Consider the following 23,001-nt stretch of genomic DNA (forward strand, 5'->3'; position numbering starts at 1 on the left):
AGGCTACTGAATCATTGCTATCTTTAAACTATTTTATAAAGTCTTATTTCCCCTATTTTTGTCAATCTGTTTGAAATAACTAGTTCTGTTTGTCTTCATTAACATAAACCTATGACAATGTAATTTACATGCAAGGTATTTTATTTTATTTTATTTTAGATTCAGGTGGTACATATGCAGGTTTGTTACATGGATATTGTATAATGCTGGGGTTTGGGCTTCTATTGAACCCATCAGCCAAATAGTGATTGTAGTACTAATAGGTGGTTTTTCAACCTTTGCCCCTCTCGCTCCCTCCTTCCTCCCTTTTGGTGTCCTCAGTGTCTATTGTAGCCATCTTTATGTCCACGTATATCACTGTTTAACTCCTACAAATATGCAGTATTTGATTTTATGTTTCTGTATTAATTCACTTAGGATAATGGCCTCCAGCTGTATCCATGTTGCTGAAAAGGACATGATTTCATTCTTTTTATGGCTGTGTAGTATTCCATGGTGTAGATATACTACATTTTCTTTATAAGTGTAATTGGGAAAATTTTAGATAAAAATACTTTCTTAGTTATAGTTAAAAATAAGGATCTTAGATTTACATTTTCAGTGAATAACTATTGTTAAATTTGTTTTGCTATGTACTCACTGTAGAGGTTACAATAGTTATATGTTTGTTCTATGAAATCTTTTGTATTACCAGTTCACTTCCATGCAAAGTAAACTCTCTATAAATAGTCTCAAAAATACCATGAAGAGTTGTTCTGATTTCTTTTCTCTCTATTATCTGCCCCACTGTAGCCTGAGGGTTTAATAGATAATTGCAGTCAAAATGAAAGTTAAAACTTAATTTAGAACAAGTTTGCAACATGCCTGGTACCTTGGGATTTGCAAATCTATAACTCCTTCTGCTCCTGGGAGTTGAGTTAATTTGGCAAATCACACTAATTCAATTTTCACTAGGTCTTTATTAGAAACAAATCTATTATGCTATAGAATGCATTGTGGATTTGGCTTAAGACTCCCAGCTTGTCATTATTCAATATTATGAAATTCCTATTTAGACATTTAGTTTAAGTGAGAACATAAAGCATATAATAAAACAGCAGGTTTCTCTTGCCATTGTTTAGGTCCCTAGGTTTTCAATTTAATTCTCATTTATTGAATGGCCACATTGTCCAAAGCCTGTTACACCTCCTGTCCTTAAAAAAGTTACAATAAATCCTGATGTAACAAAGGTACATAAATAATTACTATGTAAGGCAAACAAAATAAATATGATAGGGAAATAAAGGAGGAAAAGAGATTGGCGGGATTAGAAAAATTCATGGAGATGGAGAAGGATGGTCTAAATTGGGTCTTAAAGGAGCAGAAGGATTTCTACTGAAGGAAATGGGGGAGTGGCAAGAAAGGGCATTTGAAAAGACAAGATGAACAAGAACCCAGCGAAAGGATGCGTTTTGCCTGTTCAGAGAGCAAACAGGAGTTATGCTAAGGTGGCAGATGAAGTCCTCAGGTGCATGGCAGGCCGTTCTCTGTTGCACTGCTTTTTAAATTTTTGGCTTTGCTTGTTAAGTTTTTGGTTTGAGTTGCTTGAGTCAGTGAGTGAAGCAGTCATCACAATCAAACTTGCTAGGCACAGGAGAGGCTTTGAGCTTGCCTCTGCTGTGAGCCACTTGACCAAAAACTGCTCAGCATAGTTATGTGGCCTTAGGCAATTTTACTTAACCCCCTAAGGCTTACTTCTTCCTTGAAAAATGGTCACAATAATATGACACCTACTTTGCAAGAATGCCACGAGGTTAAATGAGATAATGCATATGAAAAACCAGAACTGCATCATATGGCGCCTTTGTGCAGTTTGGAAAATTTTGATCATCTCTCCAAGTGAATGCAACCCTTCTCTAGGGCACCCATGTGGGTGAGTGGAGATTAAGATGGATTCCAGTCTCCCCATAACCTCACCCAAGCAACCTTGTGCAGTATACAACCCGCACAACCGTACCTGGAAGCCCTGAGATAAGGGCTTAGAGAAATGCTTAGGTATAACAAAATCTAAATAAACATAGCCATCATTATAATTATTATACCGCAAACCACTAAAAAAACGCAGTGTTGAAGCTTGGTCAGAGACCATTCGGTTAAGTCTATTATGAAAAGAGACCAATATTAACAATGCACACCTAAGTCTCAGCAAAGAGTTCAAAATACAGAACAGGAAACCAAACCAACAGGCGTCCATTCCTGTGTGACTGTCCTTCCACTAGATGGTGCTGGCTTTCTTCAGCTTGTTGCAGTGGAACTGTCTTCCACTTAAAAATGGCTTGTATTTACCGATAATTCAGGTGGTATCTGTGTCCCACCAACCTCCTTCAGCCCTTTGCGGAGGAGGAGGTGTTTCTCTGAGAGCATGAATGTTGCTCAGGGTATGAACACCGTTCAGAGGACATGATACTTACTAGATAGTAGAAGGGTATGGGAGATCTGTAAGCCACTAAGGAGAAACTCCATTAAATTCCTAACACTTTGAATTCAAAATGAGTCTATCATCAATAATTAATTTATCAAATAACAGCATCATTTTACTATTTGCCCTTCTTGGGCATTGTTAGAGTGTGGGAGTGAAAACAAAACATGATCATTCAAGTGAGCACTTAAAAAAAAAAAAAAAAGGTACTCTCCAGATACCTAGACTCCATGCCAGAGAAAGGGGATCCCATCCAACTTAAGTCCTAAGGGCACATTTTTGTTATTTCTACCTTCATCTTTTTTGATGTGTCATGTTCTAAAGACCTTGTGAGCTTTGCTACATATTAGGTTTCTGAAAAGTCTTTCGGTTAAACTGATATACATCAAATTGTGAGGAGAATTTGCTACTTAAGAAATGATTTGCTCAGAGTGAGAACACCACTCAGAGGAAATGATTCCTACTAGATAGTAGGATTGTAAAATTCTACTGGAAGTAGGTTGTAACATGAAAATTTTCTTTTATCATTGTTTAAGTCCAGCTATGAATATATCACATATGTTTGTATATTTTCTCCCTTTTTGTCACTCCCAAGACTGTCAAGTTTTGAGGAAAAGACATGAAACTTCAAGAGTACTTTTCAAACGACTTCTGCAAACCATTTAAAACTATATAAATGAACTTTTTAGGTAAAGCAAATGGATTGACTAGCAATCTGTAAAGAGCTTTTTACCTGCACCAGCCATGAATTCTGGGGCAGAAATTGTGTACTGTTGCTCCATTTCCATTTGTGAATAGAGAACATCTTTTATTAATAGATGAAAATCTCCATCTATGTTGTAATGGTAAAATATCTGCAAAACAAGGAAAGGGAGGAGAAATTGCTCAAACTGATCATGATCTTTTCCTACCTAAAATGCTCCTGTGGCTTCTTCTTGTCTCCTGCAGTGGTTCTCAGGCCCAGACCACTTTGAGGGACAGGTTCAACCCACAGTATGTGAAGGTAACGTCCCTGTGGAAGGAAGGATGTGTGACAATGGGAGATGGGGAGGGAGGGTTGCATTACAATATCCAAAGGGAGTGAGTGCTTCAGAATGTTAAGACTCCACAGATGGCCTTTAGAGATTCTGACGAATAACACCACTACCCTAGTGGACCCCAAAGAGAAAGCCTTTTCTCATTGCCACCGTCCTGGAGGAAGAAATAAAATAAAGCCCCAAATTCTTTACTCCAGTATATAGTTCAGTATATACATATATCCTACATATTCTAACTCTTACCTAAAGCTCCTGCTCATTGTCTGTAGATTCCTCAATGCGTTCTGTGACCAGCAAGAGTAAATGATCAGCATTCCCCCCAGATATGCCATTTTCCCTCAGATCTATGTGTATTTTCTCTGCCTGGAATGCCTCTCCCCTTATACATTATCTCGAAAACTCCTTCTTATCCTTCAAGTCTCAGCTCAAGACTTTATATCGTCTAAGGCATACTCTTGGTCCCCTCCTAGAAGCTAAGCATCACCTTCTTTTGATCATCTATTCATCCCCTCCACTGACTGAGAGTAAGAACTGCCTTCTTTAACATTTTCATTTTACCAGGCACATAGTAGCTAATAAATACATACTTGGCAAATAAATGAATGCAGTATTATTCAAAGAGGAATATACCTCATTTAGAACACTCAGAAATGATAACTTAGTACCATGAAAGAAACTAGTGTAAATCTTGTTTTAAAAATTAATCTACTAGCCTCTATTTTAAAATTTAATTTTTATAGCAGGCAAAGAGATGGCAAGCATCACAAGCAAATATTGTAGTGGAATTTGGATCTTTAAAATTATAGACTGTTCAGATGAGAGAACATAAAATGATAACATTGTAGACCTAGGTGCAGTGGCTCACTCCTGTAATACAAGCTACTTGGGAGCTGAGGCAAGAGGATTGCTTGAAGCCAGGAGTTCAAGATCAGCTGGGGCAATTATAACAACACTGTCTCTAAAAAAGATAAATAAGTAAATAGATAAATAAATAAAAGACAGCATTGTAGATTCTAAAATTGAACAGTAAATCAGAGCTATTTTCGGGCCTAATTTCAACATATATCATATGAGGAGATATCATGGGAAGTGGGAACTAAGGGGAAACTGGAATTGATAACCATGAAGTGTAGCAAATGTCTAAACTCCTCCAAAAGTCTTCTCTGACAGTGGGTAATACACTCTTTACCTCAACACTTGCTCATCTAGTGTTTGATGATTCTCTAAGAAAATGCAATAAAATGAGTTTTAAATTCTACTTCAATTTGTTATATGACATTCTCTTTATTCTAAAGTAGTTACTAGTATAAACTTTTAAAAAGCTGATTTTGATAAATCAACAACCCTTAGTCATAAACTAAGTCAAACAAAATGAGCGAAGAAAGATTTTTTCGGAGAGAAGGCACAGGAAAGAGGAGTAACATTCCTAGACTTAGGAAATTGTATATGGGTCTTCTGATCCTTAAGCATAAGAACACTGTCTCTTTTCCTCATAACATCTTCATAATATACTGAGAAGCAAAATAGACGGGGGACAAGATGGAAAACCAGGAAAGGAAGTCTAGCCAGTTAGTGAGATGATTCCACAATAAAAAACCAAACCTAAAGTTTGCCAAATCCAATGGTCAGTTCTCTGTCCTCATCTTACTTGACTTAGCAGCAGAATTTGATACAGTCGATCACTCCTTTCGGCTGTAAATATTTTTCTTCCCTTGGCTTGTATTCTGTCTCATAGCTCTGGTTAGCCCCGGAGTTCATTCCTTAAACATCTCTATTTTTATATCTGCATGTACTGCTTTGGTGAGCTCTTCAAGCCACACGGTTTTACGTATCACTAATTTATTTCTTCAGCTCAGACTTTTCTTCTAAACTTGGACCATATTAACCTGCCTACTTAACCTTTCTTGTTAGACTTTGATAGGTATCTCAAATTTTACATGATCCAAATTGAGTTCCAGGAGGATCACTGTAGCCCAGGTAATCAAGGCTGCAGTGAGCTCTGATCGTGCCACTGCACTCAGCCTGTGTGAGACAGAAAGGCCTTGTCAAAAAAAAAAAAAGTGAGAGAAAAAGAAAGAAGTTTTAATGTCCTGATGCATAGAAATTAGAGTATCTGAGGGAGGCGGCTAGGCATCAGTGGTTTCTAAAGCTCCGCAGGTGATTCCAATGCAAGTCAAACCTAAGAACAACTGCTCTATGGTAAGTCACACTTAGAGTTTACATACTGACCTCTTGTTCTAAATGTTTCTTAGTAGAATCTATCTTTTCCCCCCGTAACAGATTAGTATAATATTTCTTATAAGGTTTTCAACCACTCAACATGACAGCATTTTGTACAGAAAGCAAGAAAATCAACCTAAAATCATTAGAACAAATAGGAATTCTAAAAGACAGCTGAATAAAAATAAATATACAAAGACTGTTAGCTTTCGATGTGCCAGAATAACCAGGGGAAGCAATTCTATTCACAAAGAAATAAAAATCACAAACTATTGAGGAATAAGTATGTCAGGAATATTCAAGACTTCAGTAAAACTATGAAACTTTACATTAGTTCAAAAGAAAACTTTGAATAAATTAAGACATATTTTCATGGGTGAGAGTCAATATTTTAATATGTAAAAATATTGAACATATTTGTCAAAATATGTTCATTCTTCCCAAAGGTATCTTTTCTTAGTGCACTTACAGTCACAATTCCATTTTGACTAGATGATTCTAAGAGTCACCTGAAAGAAACAATGAATGAAATCAAAATATTTTTAAAAGGAAAATTACGAGGAAAGATCTTCCCTCCCAAATAAAAATAATGTGAAACCAGTAAAGGAAAAGACCAATATATGTATTTGTTAGCATTTCCCTGACTCTGTTATTTAGTTGTAAAATATAATTATCTGAACAAAGAAATCAAATAATCTTGCATTTGAATTTTGTACCAATCCCCCTCTTAGAAATTTATTTTTAAATTTCTGAAAATTGAAAAATTTGTTGTTTCTTAAAAATAAACTGTTTAACTGTTAAATTGTTACAGAAACAAGCAAATTTATCCAAGCAGAAGAGAAAACTTCCTCCCCCTATTCCCTAAACCTCAATTTAGGGCACACTAGGAGAAAGTCCTCAAACTGACACATTACACGTAGGAATACATATGCAATATTGCTGGATTAACATCAGCACCCTCTGACCTGGATTTCTTACTTACGTTTATGCTTTACATTTTTCCAGCTTTATTGAGGTTTAATTAATAGATAAATAAAACGTGTATATACATAATACTGCAATGTGATTGTTTGACATATTTACACATTGTGAAATGATTACCACAACCAAGCTAATTAACATATCCATCACCTTACATAGTTACTATTTGTGTGTGTGTGTGTGTATGTGTGTGTGTGTGTGTATGTGTGTGGTGAGAACAATTAAGCAAACTCTCTTAGCAAACTTTAAGTACACTATAAATTATCGTTAACTATAGTTACCATGCTGTACATCAGATCTCTAAAACTTATAACTGAAACTCTGTTTCTATGAATTCAACGTTTTTAGATTCCACATATAAGAGATATCATACAGTATTTGTCTTTCTGTTACCAGCTTATTTCACCTACTATACGGTCCTCCAGTTTCATTCATGTTGTCACGAATACCAGAATTTCTTTTTTCTTAAGGTTGAGTAATCTTCCATGATAAATATATATTACATTTTCTTTATCCATTCATCCACTTATGGACACCTAGGTTAATTCCATCTCTTGCCTATTCTGAATAATGCTGCAATGAATATGGAAGTGCAAATATGTCTTTGAGATACTGATTTCAATTCCTTTAGATATATACTAACAGGTGGGGTTGCTAGATCATATAGTAGATTTATTTTAAATTTTTTGAGGAATCATCAAACTGTTTTCCGTAATGGCTGTACCAATTTACTTTCCTACCAAGAGTGTACAAGACTTTTTATTTCTCCACTTCATCATCCACACTTGTTATCTTTTGACTTTTTGACAACAGCCTTCCTAACAGGTGTGAAGTGATGTCTCTTTGTGGTTTTCATCTGCATTTCCCTAAGGATTAATGATGTTGATGACCTTTTCACTCCTGTTGGACACTTGTATATCTTCTTTAGAAAAATGTCTATTCAGATCTTTTGCCTGTTTTTTAAATAGGTTATTTGTTTTTTCTGTATTGAGTTGTATACATTCCTTATATATTTTGGATATATGTTTTGTAAATATTTTCTCCCTTGGTTGCATTTTCTTTCGTTGATTGTTTCCTTTGCTGTGCAGAAACTTTTTAAATTTGATTTGGTTGTACTTGTTTATTTTTGCTTTTATTGCCTGTCCTTTTGGTGTCATATCCAAAAAATTATTGCTAAGTCCATTGTCAAGTACGTCTCCCCCAGCCAACCCCATTTTTCTTCTAGTAGTTTTACAGTTTCAAGTCTTAAATTTGTATTTATTTTCAGTTAATTTTTGTATATGGTGTAAGATAAGGGTTAATTTCATTCTTTTATATGTGGATATCCAGTTTTCCCAACATGATTTATTGAAAAGACTATCATTTCCTCATTGTGTATTTTTTGTGCCTTTGTCAAAAATCAGTTGATTATACCTTTATGGGTTTATTTCTAGGCTCTGTGCTCTCTTTTGATGTGTCTGCTTTTATGCAAGTACTGTATTGTTTAGTTTACTATATCTTTGTCTTTGTATTATAATTTGAAATAATTGTATTATAATTTGAATTGTATTATACTTTGATGCTTTCAGCTTTGGTCTTTCTCAACATTGATTTAGCCATTTAAGGTCTTTTTTGGTTCCATACAAATTTCAAGATTTTCCCCCCATTTCTGTGAAAAACATCATTGGAATTTTGGTAAGACTTGGATTGAATCTGTAGATCACTTTGTAGTGTGAACATTTTAACAATGTTAATTTTTCCAAATTCCATTTATTTGTGTCTTCTTTCAATGTCTTTCATCATTGTTTTATGTTTTTCAGGGTACTCACCTTTCACCTCCTTGGTTAAATTTACTCCCAGGTATTTTATTTTTGTAGCTATTGTATATGGGATTTTATTAAAATTTATTTTTCTGATACTTTATTGTTAGTGTATAGAAATACTACTAATTTTTGTAGGTTAATTTTGTATCCTGCAACTTTACTGTATTTGTTTATTAGTTCTAATAGTTCTTTGGTGAAGTCTTTGAGGTTTTTTTTGTACATGGTATTATGTCATCTGCAGAGACAATTTAACTTCTTCCTTTTCTATTTGGATGCCTTTTATTTCTTTGTCTTTCCTAATTGCTCTGGCGAGAACCTCCAGTACTATATTGAATAGAAGAGGCAAGAGAAGGCTTCCTTGTCTTGTTCCAGTTCTTAAAGAAAAGCTTTCAGCTTTTCACCTGTATGTTCACTGTAAGCTTGCCAAATATGACCTTTATTGTGTTGAGGTACATTCTTTCTATACCTAATTAGCTGAGAGTTTTTAATATCAAAAAAGATGTTGATATTTGTCAAATACTTTTTCTGCATCAGTTGAGATGATCATGATTTTTATCTTCTATTCTGTTAATGTGGCGTATCATATTTATTGGTTTACTTACGTTAAATTATCCTTGCATCCCAGAGATAAATGCCGCTTGAGCATGGTACATAATCCTTTTAATGCACTGCTGAATTTGGTTTACTAGTATTTTGTTGAAGTTTTTGCATCTATGTTCATCAGGGATATTGCCATGTAATTTTCTTTCTTGTGGTGCCCTTGTCTGGCTTTGGTATCAGGATAATGTTGGCCTTATGAAATGAGTTTGGGAGTATTCCCTCCTCTTCAACTTTTTGCAAGAGTTTGAGCAGAATTGGAATTAATGCTTTAAGTGTTTGAAAAAATTCAAAAGTGAAGGCACTAGGTTTGGGTTTCTCTTTGAAGGGAGATTTTTGATTACTGATTTAATTTCCTTTCTCATTTTGGTCTATTCAGATTTTCTGTTTCTTCATAGTTCAGTCTTGGTAGGTTGTAGGTTTCTAGCATTTGTCTATTCCTTCTAGGTTATACAGTTTATTAGTGCTTAATTGTTCATTGTAGTTTCTTATAATCTTTTGTATTTCTGTATTTTTATATATGTGATTTTATTGATTTCATTTGAATCTTCTCTCTTTTTTTCTTAGTTAGGCCAGCTAAAGTTTCGTTAATTTTATCTTTTCAAAAAGCCAACTTTTGATCTTTTCTCTTGTTTGTCTTATCTCTATTTCATTTATTTTTGCTCTGATTTTCCTTTCTTTCTTTCTTTCTTTCTTTCCTTCTTTTTCTTTCTTTCCTTCTTCCTTCCTTCCTTCTTCCCTTCCTTCCTTCCTTTCTGTCTTTTTTCTACTAACTTTGGGGTTATTTTGTTTTTCTTTTTCTAGTTGTTTGAGGTATAAAGTTAGGCTATTTATTTGGGTTTTTTTTTTCTTAACATAGGTGTTTACTGCTATGCTCTTCCCTTTTAGAATTGCTTTTGCTACCTCTTGCGAGTTTGGGTATGTTCTATGTCCATTTTTGTTTGTCTCAAGAGTTTTTAAATTTCCCTTTTGATTTCTTTTTTGACCCACTGGTTTTTCATGAGTGTGTTTAATCTTCACATATTTTTTAATTTTCCCATTTTTTTTCTATTATTGGTTTCTTGTTCCATACCATTGTGGTTGGAAAAGATAATTGATATGAATTCAATCTAGTTAAATTTCTTAAGATTTCTTTAGGGCCTAACATGATCTATCCTGGAGAATGTTCTATGTCCATTGATAATGTGTATTCTTCTATGTAATGTTCTGCATATGTCTGTTAGGTTCATTTAGTCTAAAGTTCAATATTTCCTTGCTGGTTTTCCTGTCTAAATAATCTTTTCATTGTTGAAAGTAGAGTATTGAAGTCCCCTACTATTATTGTCTATTTCTCCCTTCAGAACTCTTAATATTTGCTTACTATGTTTAGGTGCTCTGATGTTGGGTGCACATATAATTACAATTGTTATTTTCTCTTGATAAATTTAACCACTTCATCATTATATAATGACCTTCATCTCTTTATTATTATTATTATTATTATTATTATTATACTTTAAGTTCGAGGGTACATATGCACAATGTGGAGGTTTGTTACATAGGTATACATGTGCCATGGTGGTGTGCTGCACCCATCAACTCATCATTTACATTAGGTTTTTCTCCTAACACTATCCCTCCTCCAGCCCCCCACCTCTCAACAGCCCCTGGTGTGTGATGTTCCCTTCTCTCTGTCCCTGTGTTCTCATTATTCAACTCTCACTTATGAGTGAGAACATGCTGTGCTTGGTTTTATGTCCTTGTGATATTTTGCTGAGAATGGTGGTTTCCAGCTTTATCCATGTCCCTGGAAAGGATATGAACTCATCCTTTTTTATGGCTGCATAGTATTGCATGGTGTATATGTGCCACATTTTCTTTATCCAGTCTAATATTGATGGACATTTGGGTTGATTCCAAGTCTTGCTATTGTGAAGAGGGCCACAATAAACATATGTGTGCATGTGTCTTTATAGTAGCATGATATATAATCATTTAGGTATATACCCAGTAATGGGATCGCTAAGTCAAATGGTATTTCCAGTTCCAGATCCTTGAGGAATCGCCACGCTGTCTTCCACAATTATTGAACTAATTTACACTCCCACCAACAGTGTAAAAGCGTTCCTATTTCTCCATATCCTCTCCAGCATCTGTTGTTTCCTGAATTTTTAATGATTGTCATTCTAACTGGCATGAGATGGTATCTCATTGTGGTTTTGATTTGCATTTCTCTGATGATCAGTGATGGTGAGCATTTTTTCATGTGTTTTTTGGCTGCATAAATGTCTTCTTTTGAGAAGTGTCTGTTCATGTCCTTCGCCCACTTGTTGATGGGGTTGTTTGTTTTTTTTCCTGTAAATTTGTTTAAGTTCGGTGTAGATTCTGGTTATTCACCCTTTGTCAGATGGATAGGTTGCAAAAATTTTATCCCATTCTGTAGGTTGCCCGTTCACTCTGATGATAGTTTATTTTGCTGTGCAGAAGCTCTTTAGTTTAATTAGATCCCATTTGTCTATTTTGGCTTTTGTTGCCATTGCTTTTCGTGTTTTAGTCATGAAGTCTTTGCTCACGCCTATGTGCTGAATGGTATTGCCTAGGTTTTCTTCTAGGGCTTTTATAGTTTTAGGTCTTACATTTAAGTCTTTAATCCATCTTGAGTTAATGTTTTGTAGGGTGTAAGGAAGGGATCCAGTTTCAGCTTTCTACATATGGCTAGCCAGTTTTCCCAGCACCATTTATTAAATAGGGAATCCTTTCCCCATTTCTTGTTTTTGTCAGGTTTGTCAAAGATCAGATGGTTATAGATGTGTGGTGTTATTTCTGAGGCCTCTGTTCTGTTCCATTGGTCTATATCTCTGTTTTGGTACCAGTACCATGCTGTTTTGGTTACTGTAGCCTCATAGTATAGTTCGATGTCAGGTAGCGTGATGCCTCCAACTTTGTTCTTTTCGCTTAGGATTGTCTTGGCTATGCGGGCTCCTTTTTGGTTCCATATGAACTTTAAAGTAGTTTTTTCCAATTCTGTGAACAAAGTCAGTGATAGCTTGATGGGGAGGGCATTGAATCTATAAATTACCTTGGGCAGTATGGCCATTTTCACGATACTGATTCTTCCTATCCATGAGCATGGAATGTTCTTCCATTTGTTTGTGTATTCTTTTATTTTGTTGAGCAGTGGTTTGTAGTTCTCCTTGAAGAGGTCCTTCACGTCCCCTGTAAGGTGGATTCCTAGGTATTTTATTCTCTTTGTAGTAATTGTAAATGGGAGTTCACTCATGATTTGGCTCTCTGTTTGTCTGTTCTTGGTGTATAGGAATGCTTGTGATTTTTGCAAATTGATTTTGTATCCTGAGACTTTGCTGAAGTTGCTTATCAGCTTAAGGAGATTTTGGGCTGAGACAATGGGATTTTCTAAATATAAAATCTTGTCATCTGCAAATACAGACAATTTGACTTCCTCTTTTCCTGATTGAATACCCTATATTTCTTTCTCTTGCCTGATTGCCCTGGCCAGAACTTCCAATACTATGTTGAATAGGAGTGGTGAGAGAGGTCATCCTTGTCTTGTGCCAGTTTTCAAAAGGAATGCTTCCAGTTTTTGCCCACTTAGTAACATATTGGCTGTGGGTTTGTCATAAATAGCTCTTATTATTTTGAAACACATTCCATCAACATCTAGTTTATTGAGAGTTTTAACATGAAAGGCTGTTGAAGTTTGTCGAAGGCCTTTTCTGCACATATTGAGATAATCATGTGGTTTTTGTTGTTGGTTCTGTTTATGTGATGGATTACATTTATTGATTTGCGTATAATGAACCAGACTTGCATCCCAGGGATGAAGCCAACTTGATCGTGGTGGATATGCTTTTTGACGTGCTGCTGGATTCGGTTTGCCAGTGTTTTACTGAGGATTTTCACATCGATGTTCATCAGGGATATTGGCCTAAAATTATCTTCTTATATAGTGTCTCTGCCAGGCTTTGGTATCAGGATGATGCTGACCTCATAAAATGAGTTAGGGAAGATTACCTCTTTTTCTGTTGATTGAACTAGTTTCAGAAGGAATGGTACCAGCTTTTCTTTGTACCTCTGGTAGAATTTGGCTGTGAATCCTTCTGGCCCCAGACTTTTTTTTGTTGGTAGGCTATTAATTAATGCCTCAATTTCAGGACCTGTTATTGGTCTATTCAGAGATTCAACTTTTTCCTGGTTTAGTCTTGGGAGGGTGTATGTGTCCAGGAATTTATCCATTTCTTCTAGATATTTTAGTTTATTTCTGTAGAGGTGTTTATAGTATTCTGATAGTAGTTTGTATTTCTGTGGGATCAGTGGTGATATCCCCTTTATCATTTTTTATTGCATCTATTTGATTCTCCTCTCTTTTCTTCTTTATTAGTCTTGCTAGCTGTCTATTTTGTTGATCTTTTCAAAAAACCACCTCTTGGATTCATTGATTTTTTGTGTCTCTGTCTCATTCAGTTCTGCTCTGATCTTAGTTATTTCTTGTCTTCTGCTAGCTTTTGAATTTGTTTCTCTTGCTTCTCTAGTTCTTTTAATTGTGATGTTAGGGTGACGATTTTAGATCTTTCCTGCTTTCTCTTGTGGGCATTTAGTGCTATAAATTTCCCTCTACACACTGCTGTAAATGTATCCCAGAGATTCTGGTACGTTGTGTCTTTGTTCTCATTGATTTCAAAGAACATCTTCATTTCTGCCTTCATTTTGTTATTTACCCAGTAGTCACTCAGGAGCAGGTTGTTCAGTTTCCATGCAGTTTTGCAGTTTGGAGTGAGTTTCTTAATCCTTATTTCTAATTTGATTGCACTGTGGTCTGAGAGACAGTTTGTTGTGATTTCTGTTCTTTTACATTTGCTGAGGAGTGTTTTACTTCCAATTTTTTGGTCAATTTTGGAATAAGTACGATGTGGTGCTGAGAAGAATGTATATTCTGTTGATTTGGGGTGGAGAGTTCTGTAGATGTGCATTACGTCTGAATTCAAGTCCTGGATATCCTTGTTAATTTTCTGTCTCATTGATCTGTCCAATATTGACAGTGCGGTATTAAAGTCTTCCATTATTATTGTGTGGGAGTCTAAGTCTCTTTGTAGTTCTCTAAGGACTTATTTTATGAATCTCGGTGCTCCTGTATTGGGCGCATATATATTTAGGATAGTTAGCTCTTCCTGTTGAATTGATCCCTTTACCATTATGTAATGGTTTTCTTTGTCTCTTTTGATCTTTGTTGGTTTAAAGTTTGTTTTATCAGAGACCAGGATTGCAGCCCCTGCTTTTTTTTTACTTTCCATTTGTTTGGTAGATCTTACTCCATCCCTTTATTTTGAGCCTATGTGTGTCTTTGCATGTGAGATGGGTCTCCTGAATATAGCACACAGATGGGTCTTGACTTTTTATCCAATTTGCCAGTCTGTGTCTTGTAATTGGGGCATTTAGCCTGTTTACATTTAAGGTTAATATTGTTATGTGTGAGTTTGATCCTGCCATTATAATGTTAGCTGGTTATTTTGCCCGTTAATTGATGCAGTTTCTTCACAGCCTCGATGGTCTTTATAATTTGGCATGTTTTTGCAGTGGCTGGTACCCGTTGTTCCTTTCCATGTTTAGTGCTTCCTTCAGGAGCTCTTGTAAGGCAGGCCTGGTGTGACAAAATCTCTCAGCATTTGCTTGTCTATAAAGGATTTTATTTCTCCTTCACTTACGAAGCTTAGTTTGGCTGGATATGAAATTCTGGGTTGAAAATTCTTTTCTTTAAGAATGTTGAATACTGGCCCCCACTCTCTTCTGGCTTGTAGGGTTTCTGCCAAGAGATCCACTGTTAAGTCTGATGGGCTTCTCTTTGTGGGTAACCTGACCTTTCTCTCTGGCTGCCCTTAACATTTATTCCTTCATTTCAACCTTGGTGAATCTGAACACTTATGTGTCTTGGGGTTGCTCTTCTCGAGGAATAGCTTTGCGGCGTTCTCTGTATTTCCTGAATTTGAAAGTTGGCCTGCCTTGCTAGGTTGGGGAAGTTCTCCTGGATAATAGCCTGAAGAGTGTTTTCTAACTTGGTTCAATTCTCCCCGTCACTTTCAGGTACACCAATCAAACATAGATTTGGTCTTTTCACATAGTCCCATATTTCTTGGAGGCTTTGTTCATTTCTTTTCACTCTTTTTTCTCTAATCTTGTCTTCTCGCTTTATTTCACTAATCTGATCATCAATCACGATATCCCTTCTTCTGCTTGATCGAATTGGCTACTGAAGCTTGTGTATGCTTCATGCAGTTCTCGTACTGTGGTTTTCAGCTCCATCAGGTCATTTAAGCTCTTCTCTACACTGCTTATTCTAGTTTGCCATTCCTCTAACCTTTTTTCAAGGTTTTTAGCTTCCTTGCAATGGGTTAGAACATGCTTCTTTAGCTCAGAGAAGTTTGTTATTACCGACTTCTGAGGCCTACTTCTGTCAACTTGTCAAACTCATTCTCTGTCCAGTTTTGTTCCCTTGCTGGCAAGGAGTTGTGTTCCTTTGGAGGAGAAGAGGCATTCTGCTTTTTGGAATTTTCAGCCTTTCTGCTCTGGTTTCTCCCCATCTTTGTGGTTTTATTTGCCTTTGATCTTTGTTGTTGGTGACCTACGTACGGGGTTTTGGTGTGGATGTCCTTTTTGTTGATGTTGATGCTATTCCTTTCTGTTTGTTAGTTTTCCTTCTAACAGGCCCCTCAGCTGCAAGTCTGTTGGAGTTTGCTGGAGGTCCACTCCAGACCCTGTTTGCCTAGGTATCACCAGCAGAAGCTGCAGAACAGCAAATATTGCTGCCTGATCCATCCTCTGGAAGCTTCGTCCCAGAGGGTCACCTGCCTGTATGAGGTGTCTGTCGGCCCCTACTGGGAGGAGTCTCCCTGTCAGGCTACACGGGGGTCAGGGACCCACTTGAGGAGGCAGTCTGTCCATTATTGGATCTCAAATGCCATGCTGGGAGAACCACTGCTCTCTTCAGAGCTGTCAGGCAGGGACGTTTAAGCCTGCAGAAGCTGTCTGCTGCCTTTTGTTCAGATAGGCCCTGCCCCCAGAGGTGGAATCAAGAGAGGCAGTAGGCTTTGCTGAGCAGCCGTGTGCTCCACCCAGTTCGAGCTTCCCTGACGCTTTGTTTACACTGTGAGCATAGAACCGCCTACTCAAGCCTCAGCAATGGCAGATGCCCCTCCACCCGCCAAGCTCCAGCATCCCAGGTCGATCTCAGACTGCTGCACTAGCAGCAAGCAAGGCTCCGTGGATGTGGAACTCGCTGAGCCAGGCATGGGAGGCCTAAATGACACTTATCCTAAATGACACTTGCCCTAAATGACACTGATCACTGTTTAAAAATAAGCCAGATTATTAGTCCCTAACTTAAAGCCATTCAATTCATGTGTTTGTAATAAAACCCAAGCTTTTATCCATGGCCCACCTCCCATCCCTACCATCCCTTGATGATCTTCACTTTCATTTGTTCTCTGGTTGATCCCTTCAACATGGCACATCCTTTTTGCCTCATGACAAAAAGTAAAATTAAACTTACATTCCATCTTCCTAAAAGTTTGTCCTCTATACCTTTCTGTGTCGGGTTATTCTTTGTGAAAGTTCTCAGCACAGATGTGTTCCCTCTCAGACTATCCTTTCTGAAGGAAGCCTCCCCACTTCAATGACCAACTATCGTCATGCTTATTTTCTTCACAGAGTTTACCACAATTCATTTTCTTACTTATGTAACATTCACCTCACCTACTTAAATACAAACTTTTCAATGACAGGAACTTGATATAGCTCATTGGCATACCTAGTGCACAGCATAATACCTGGCATTGCAGATGGTCAATATTTGTTAAATACTGCATTGGTGAGAATCCCACATTCATCTACTTCTCTGGGTCCTACCATTCTTGACTTTGTAAATGCTGTTTAGCTAGTGAGCCAATTCACTATCATTTCCCACCCAAAGCCCCCTTGAAAGTATTTGTCTACACTGTGGGTGAATGGGCCATATCTTCAAGACTGGAAAATTACCCAGACATTCCAAGCTGCATAAAAACAGCTTAACCAAACCTCAAAACTCAATCTGATTTAATACTTTTTATATTAATGTATACATAAAGGAAATGTAAAATTTTGCTTTATTTGAATGGTAATTACATTTTAAATCTTGAAATCAAGCCATAACTAAGCCAAATATGTAGTAAATACTTTGGGAATATTCAGAATATTTTTTCTCAGTACTTATACTGTTCTACTAAAGATAAATCTAAAACTAGCATAAATCATCACACTTTTTCTAGTTTGCCAAAGGAATTACTAAATTTACCTTTTATATTGAAAAAAAATTGGGGGGAGGCAAATCATGAGACCATTAAAAATTGTTTTAACATACACAAAGTGGTGGCTCCAATTTGAAATATAAAGACCTGAATCCACAAGAGCAAGAGTGACATATTTTAATGGTAGAAAGGATGGATTTACATTGAAATATTTAGGCCAGGTGCAGTGGCTCATACCTGTGATCCCAACACTTTGAAGGGTGGGTAGATTGCTTGAACTCAGGAGTTTGAAACCAGCCTGGACAACAAGGTCAAACCCCATCTCTACAAAAGAAATACAAAAAAAAATTAGCCAGATGTTGTGGTGCATGCCTGTGGTCCCAGCTGCTCAGGAGGCTGATGCGAGATGATTACTTGAGCCTGGGAGGCGGAGGTTGCTGTGAACCAAGATCGTACCAGTGCACTCCAGGCTAAGTGACAGAGGGAGACCCTGTCTCAAAATAATAATAATAATAATAATAAGGAAAAAATAAAGAAAGAGAAAAAGAAAAATTTGAATTTATTGTGGTAAGTTTTCTTCGTTAAATTTATATAATTTCTTCTATAGTATGTACTGTTAAAATGCTTTTTACAATCAAATATTAATTAAATGTCATTATGCATTAGCAACTTCAATTAGAAATTGAAACAAAACACAAATGCACATGAAAAGATCAATTATTTTCAGAGAGAATAGAGTACAATACTGAATTTTCAATAATTCAAAATTTACTTTGGTTGCCAATATAGAGCTTTATTTTAAGTCCTGATTATAATTAGGCTTGGTTTATATTAAATAAGGTACTAAGAATAGTGACAATCTCTTTGCCTTAGCACTATTGAGATATGTAAGAAGTCAGAATTATAAGAGACTGGAAGAAAAAGGAAGGTTCTTAAACGATAATCCCTCTTACACACGGTTTTGCTTGTTACCCTAGTCAAAAAATATTAAATGAAAAATCCTAGCAATAAACAATTCATAAGTTTAAATTGCATGCCCTTCTGAGTAGTGTGATGAAATTTTGGGTCACCCTGCTCTGTTCTACTTAGAACATTAATCACCCCTTTGTTCAGCATATTCACTCTGCATATGTCACCAGCCTATCTGAACATTTAGTGGTTTTCCTGATTGTCAGATCAATCATGATGGTATCACAGTGTTTGTGTTCAAGGAACCTTTATTTTATTTAATGATGCTGAATATTGATGCTGGTATGTTGTTATAATTGTTCTTCATTATTAGTATTGTTGTTAATTGCTTACTGTGCTTTATTTATAAATTAAATGTTATCATAAGTATCTATGTATAGGAAAAAAACCAGCATACATAGAGTTCTGTATTATTTGTGTTTCCAGGCACTCAGCACTGTGAGTCTTAAAGCATATCCTCCCCTGGCCAGACGTGGTGGCTCACGCCTGTAATCCCAGCACTTTGGGAGGCCAAGGTGGGCAGATCACTTGAGGTCAGGAGTTCGAGACCAGCTTGGCCAACATGGTGAAACCCCGTATCTACTAAAAATACAAAAATTAGAAGACGTGGTGGCACACACCTGTAATCCTAGCTACGCGGGAGGCTGAGGCAAGAGAATTGCTTGTACACAGGAGGCAGAGGTTACAGTGAGCTGAGATCGCACCACTGCACTCCAGCCTGGCCAACAGAGCAAGACTTCATCTGAAAAAAAAAAAAAATCCTTCACAGATATGGCGAAACTACTCTAGGTTGATGATCCATTAATGTAAAACCATTTTCTCTTTTCAAAGTTCGTGTGTGTGTGTGTGTGTGTGTGTGTGTGTGTGTGTCTTTGTTCTCTGACCTTCTCCTCCACAGCCTTCTTAGGTCTCATCTCTCTACTTGTTTGTCTCTACACAATGGTAAGATTTTGGGACTAGAATCACATGTCCCACCCATCTTGACACTCCCAGAAGTGCCTAGCCTCACATTATGCCTATACTAAAATGTGTGTCTGTATATATAGAATAGAAAACCAAATGCGATGGTTTCCCTCATGTCAATTTTATGTCCCTGGAAGTATAATATACTTTTATATCTAGACTATAAGTCCTGTATCTGTATAGGGATTATTAGTTTTTCAAAGAACTTTCATAATTATGCTCTTATTTTCATAACAATGATATGAAATAATCAAGAGCAGTGTTATTACACAGTAGGAAACTGAAGTATAAACCTTTAGATATCTCTAGATGATTTGTCTTAATTCACAAAAACTGGCAGTACTTAGACTAAAATACATATTCTCTCCTTTTAATCCAAGTTTGTTTCTCTTAGATACACTTGAAATGCCTTTCACAATAGTGAAAATTAAGTACTTTGTTCGCAAAAGGAAAAACGAGAAAAAAAAAGATCAACCAGCTTTTAAAAAATTTATTATGACTCAACCTTAATTGACTTAAACTTTGGTTAAACAGAAATAACTGCGAACCCATTTGAACAAGTCATCAGTGTTCAACAAAATATTCAACACATATTTGATGAGTGCCAAAAACTTTACTAGACTGAGTGATAAATATAACTGAAACCCCATACAGGATCTTCCTCACTGTTGGTTTGTCATTAATTTAGTATAACTACTTATAGTGCTACCTTACTAAAAAATACTATGACCAGAGTAATGTCAACAATGTGGATTCTTCCAGAGGCCTGTGACATCAGTGCTGTTGGAGGAGTTCAGTGCTAATAGATTTGGCTCATGTTTTCAGTTGTTTGATTTTCAGTCTGGAAAAACAGTGTACAGCATAGCAAAAATAAACAATTACCAAGGTTCTGGGAAGCATACTAGAAATAAAGGATTTATTTTATGTTTTTATATTTTTTTCTACTGCTTTATGCCTAACCAAAATAAAATGTGCATTTCTTAAATCACTGACCCCAAGGCCAAAATAATGGTCAAGTACAAAAAAGGAAGAAGGAGAAAAAGGAGAAAGCCTGAAATATACCAAAGTGAAAATGAAGCCAAGAGAGATATACATGGGTATTGCTTACTAAACAACAAAATAATAGGATAACTTAAAAACAACAACAAAAAAGAAGAGAATACAAAAAAAAACACACAAAACAAACAAAAAGTAATTGGATAACTTAAAGTAGGACTCCCTAAGGTGTTTGAACAACACCATTTTTTGTAGAAGGCAAAGATAAAGCTTCAGTTCTGATAAAGCCTCATAAAGAACGGGCTGGATCAGAAAGGACTTGATAAGTGGCTTTGTAGAGGGTAGATGGGATTGTATGACTAATCATAGCAAGAGCTGTTTTTTAAAATCCAGGCCTGCAAGTGCCACACTCTTTTTCAGGAAGACAGAATACCTGTGGGCAAAGTGAGGCTGTAGCAGTGGCAGGTGCCTAAAATATGAAAGCCAAGCTGCCACATTGCTCCCTGGAAATTCACAAACAATGCTACCTAAATTTCTTATTCCCAAAATAGAAATAGGTGGGTCCAAGGACAGTTCTTCTAACACCGTGCTTCAACTGTTTTAACCTAAGACTCTTCATATCAGTTGCTATAATTATCATTTTGAAACAGGACATGCATTTCTTGCTATATATAGATAGAAGGAATGCGTATTTGGATGTCAGTGTCATTTTGTGTACCTTCCTTGGAACAACAGTAGTATTCAACTAGTCCTTCACTGTTAAATCTGACCCCTCCCTGAAACTCATTCTCACCGGACAAAACTAGAGGCACTGTTTGAAAAGCTAGGACTCATTTTGTTTCCCCTTTGAGAAAACCCACAGGAAAAGCCAGCTTTCATAGAGGCAAATGTGGAGGCGATTACTAGCGTTATGAACAGATCATTCTTTCAAATATATGAGTTACTCAAAGTATGTCTTATTGTGTGTGCATAGATGACTAACTACTTGAGGAATAGGCCTCATTAAAATGGTGGTGCCATGGTCATTGTATCATCATCATCATCATCACTCCCATACTACAGATAAATAATCTCAAAAATGTAAATAATGCATCTACAGAAACAGTAAGTGGTAAAGCAAGACATGTTCACAGGACTATGTCTTCAGTAACAGGCTCTCATTTATTTTACCACATGATCTTATTTTGGCTTTTCTATCATTATATGCATTATTTTAAATGTTGTATGGTATAGGTAGATCTATAACAACTATTATATAAATGGATAAAACAGGCATACCGTCATGAGTTTAAGAGCAGAAAAGTCACTGCAATGTGTCAAGCCACACTTTAAAGTGTTAGGTGCACATTTTCCCACACATTTGCATTATACTCTAAAGCTTTATATGAATTTCTAATATTGTAAGTAAAAAAAAGTTGTATAAAATTAAAGTGTTTCACAATGCTGATTGCTTTTCACAAGAATTCTTCATTGAAAAATTCCAAATTAGATTAATAATGATAAAATGTAGACAATGTATGCAATGATCTAACCTTTACCCTTGACTACTGCAATACACAGTTAATAGTGGTTTAAACATAAAATACTTCTCAGTTTGCTTTGAAGATGACTGAAACGCACCTTCTTTTATCACAGTTAAAGCGGAGTTAGGACCTCTCATTTCACATTTACGGTTTCTCAATTTTTGAAATAAAACTGGCAAATTCACTAAAATCCACGTATTTATATTCATTAACACTGAGTACAAAGAAAATGTCAGAGATGAGAAGAAAAACAAAAGCGTGTAGTGCTCCCAGTAGCTTAAGAAGTAGAGAGGTTCAGGAAAAAGGAAAGAATCACTGGCAGCAAATCCAATGAGGGTTTGTAAAATAAGAAATGAATATAAAATATGAAATGAGTTTCTAATATAAGTCAGAAAGAGGTCATTGAGAGCTGCAAAACGAGTTGTTTTAGTGGGGGGGTGTAGGGGATAGAGGCCAGATGGCTTTGTGAGTGCCAATGGTGGCCTGAGTTAGTCCAAGGATAGCTATGTCAAAACAAATTTAAGGCAGACTATTTTCATTGGAAAATCAGTAAGACAATAAACTTAATTGGTTTTTTAAAAGAAAACAAACAACCTTCCTCAATGAAAAATCCCAATTTTTTTGCTTGTTTTATTAATACATTTGCTACTCATTTTTTTAGACTATATATGCTCAATAACTTGACCTAAAAATTCTTGATCAGATTAGATGTCACTGACTGCCCTATCTCCGTCTGTATATCAGACTAGCAATTATTAAACAAAAATCAAAGACAGCAAATTAGTATGACAAGAAGATTGTATTTAATGAAATTTGACCTGAATCTGAAAGATGGAGAAAGAAAAATAGTGTGTATTAAAATATGTCAAAAGTGGATTAGGGTCTGACAACGCAAAGACTTACAGATTTGTCTCTCGAACAAATACCTTTAAATTGTGCGTTAATTCCAAGTGGTTTGGTTTTGTTCCATCAGTAGCAACACTCCCTGCAGCTGAATTGGCAGGTCCTTTGTTTTCATAAGAGTTCTTTGAACCAATCAGGACACAGATAATCTTATTATACCTCTGTAGGCTTGCGTTTCTTTTGATGAGAGTCTAGAGAAGTCATGGGTAATACTTTACCGTGTGCCAGAGACCGCTTATGTTTCAGTTGTACAAGGTCAGGTCTTAATTTAACCACCAA

General features: G+C 36.2%; 1 long non-coding RNA gene across 4 annotated transcripts; it reads right to left on the reverse strand.

The window, feature by feature from the left end:
• Positions 1-2,975: 2,975 nt before the first annotated feature.
• On the reverse strand, positions 2,976-22,933 carry LOC104007382 (uncharacterized). 4 transcript variants are annotated; one of them, XR_681596.3, is made up of 4 exons: positions 22,746-22,933; positions 17,606-17,692; positions 6,185-6,224; positions 2,976-3,312 (listed from the first exon to the last, which is right to left on the reverse strand). It is a non-coding gene; the product is annotated as an uncharacterized LOC104007382 (long non-coding RNA). The 4 variants fall into 4 exon arrangements; XR_008549060.1 differs by lacking the exon at positions 2,976-3,312 and adding an exon at positions 3,319-3,470; XR_008549059.1 differs by lacking the exon at positions 2,976-3,312 and adding an exon at positions 18,958-19,079 and having other exon boundaries at positions 6,093-6,224.
• Between the last annotated feature and the right edge of the window lie 68 nt (positions 22,934-23,001).

This window comes from Pan troglodytes, chromosome 6 (genome assembly GCF_028858775.2).
Source record: "Pan troglodytes isolate AG18354 chromosome 6, NHGRI_mPanTro3-v2.0_pri, whole genome shotgun sequence".
Lineage (NCBI taxonomy): Eukaryota > Metazoa > Chordata > Mammalia > Primates > Hominidae > Pan > Pan troglodytes.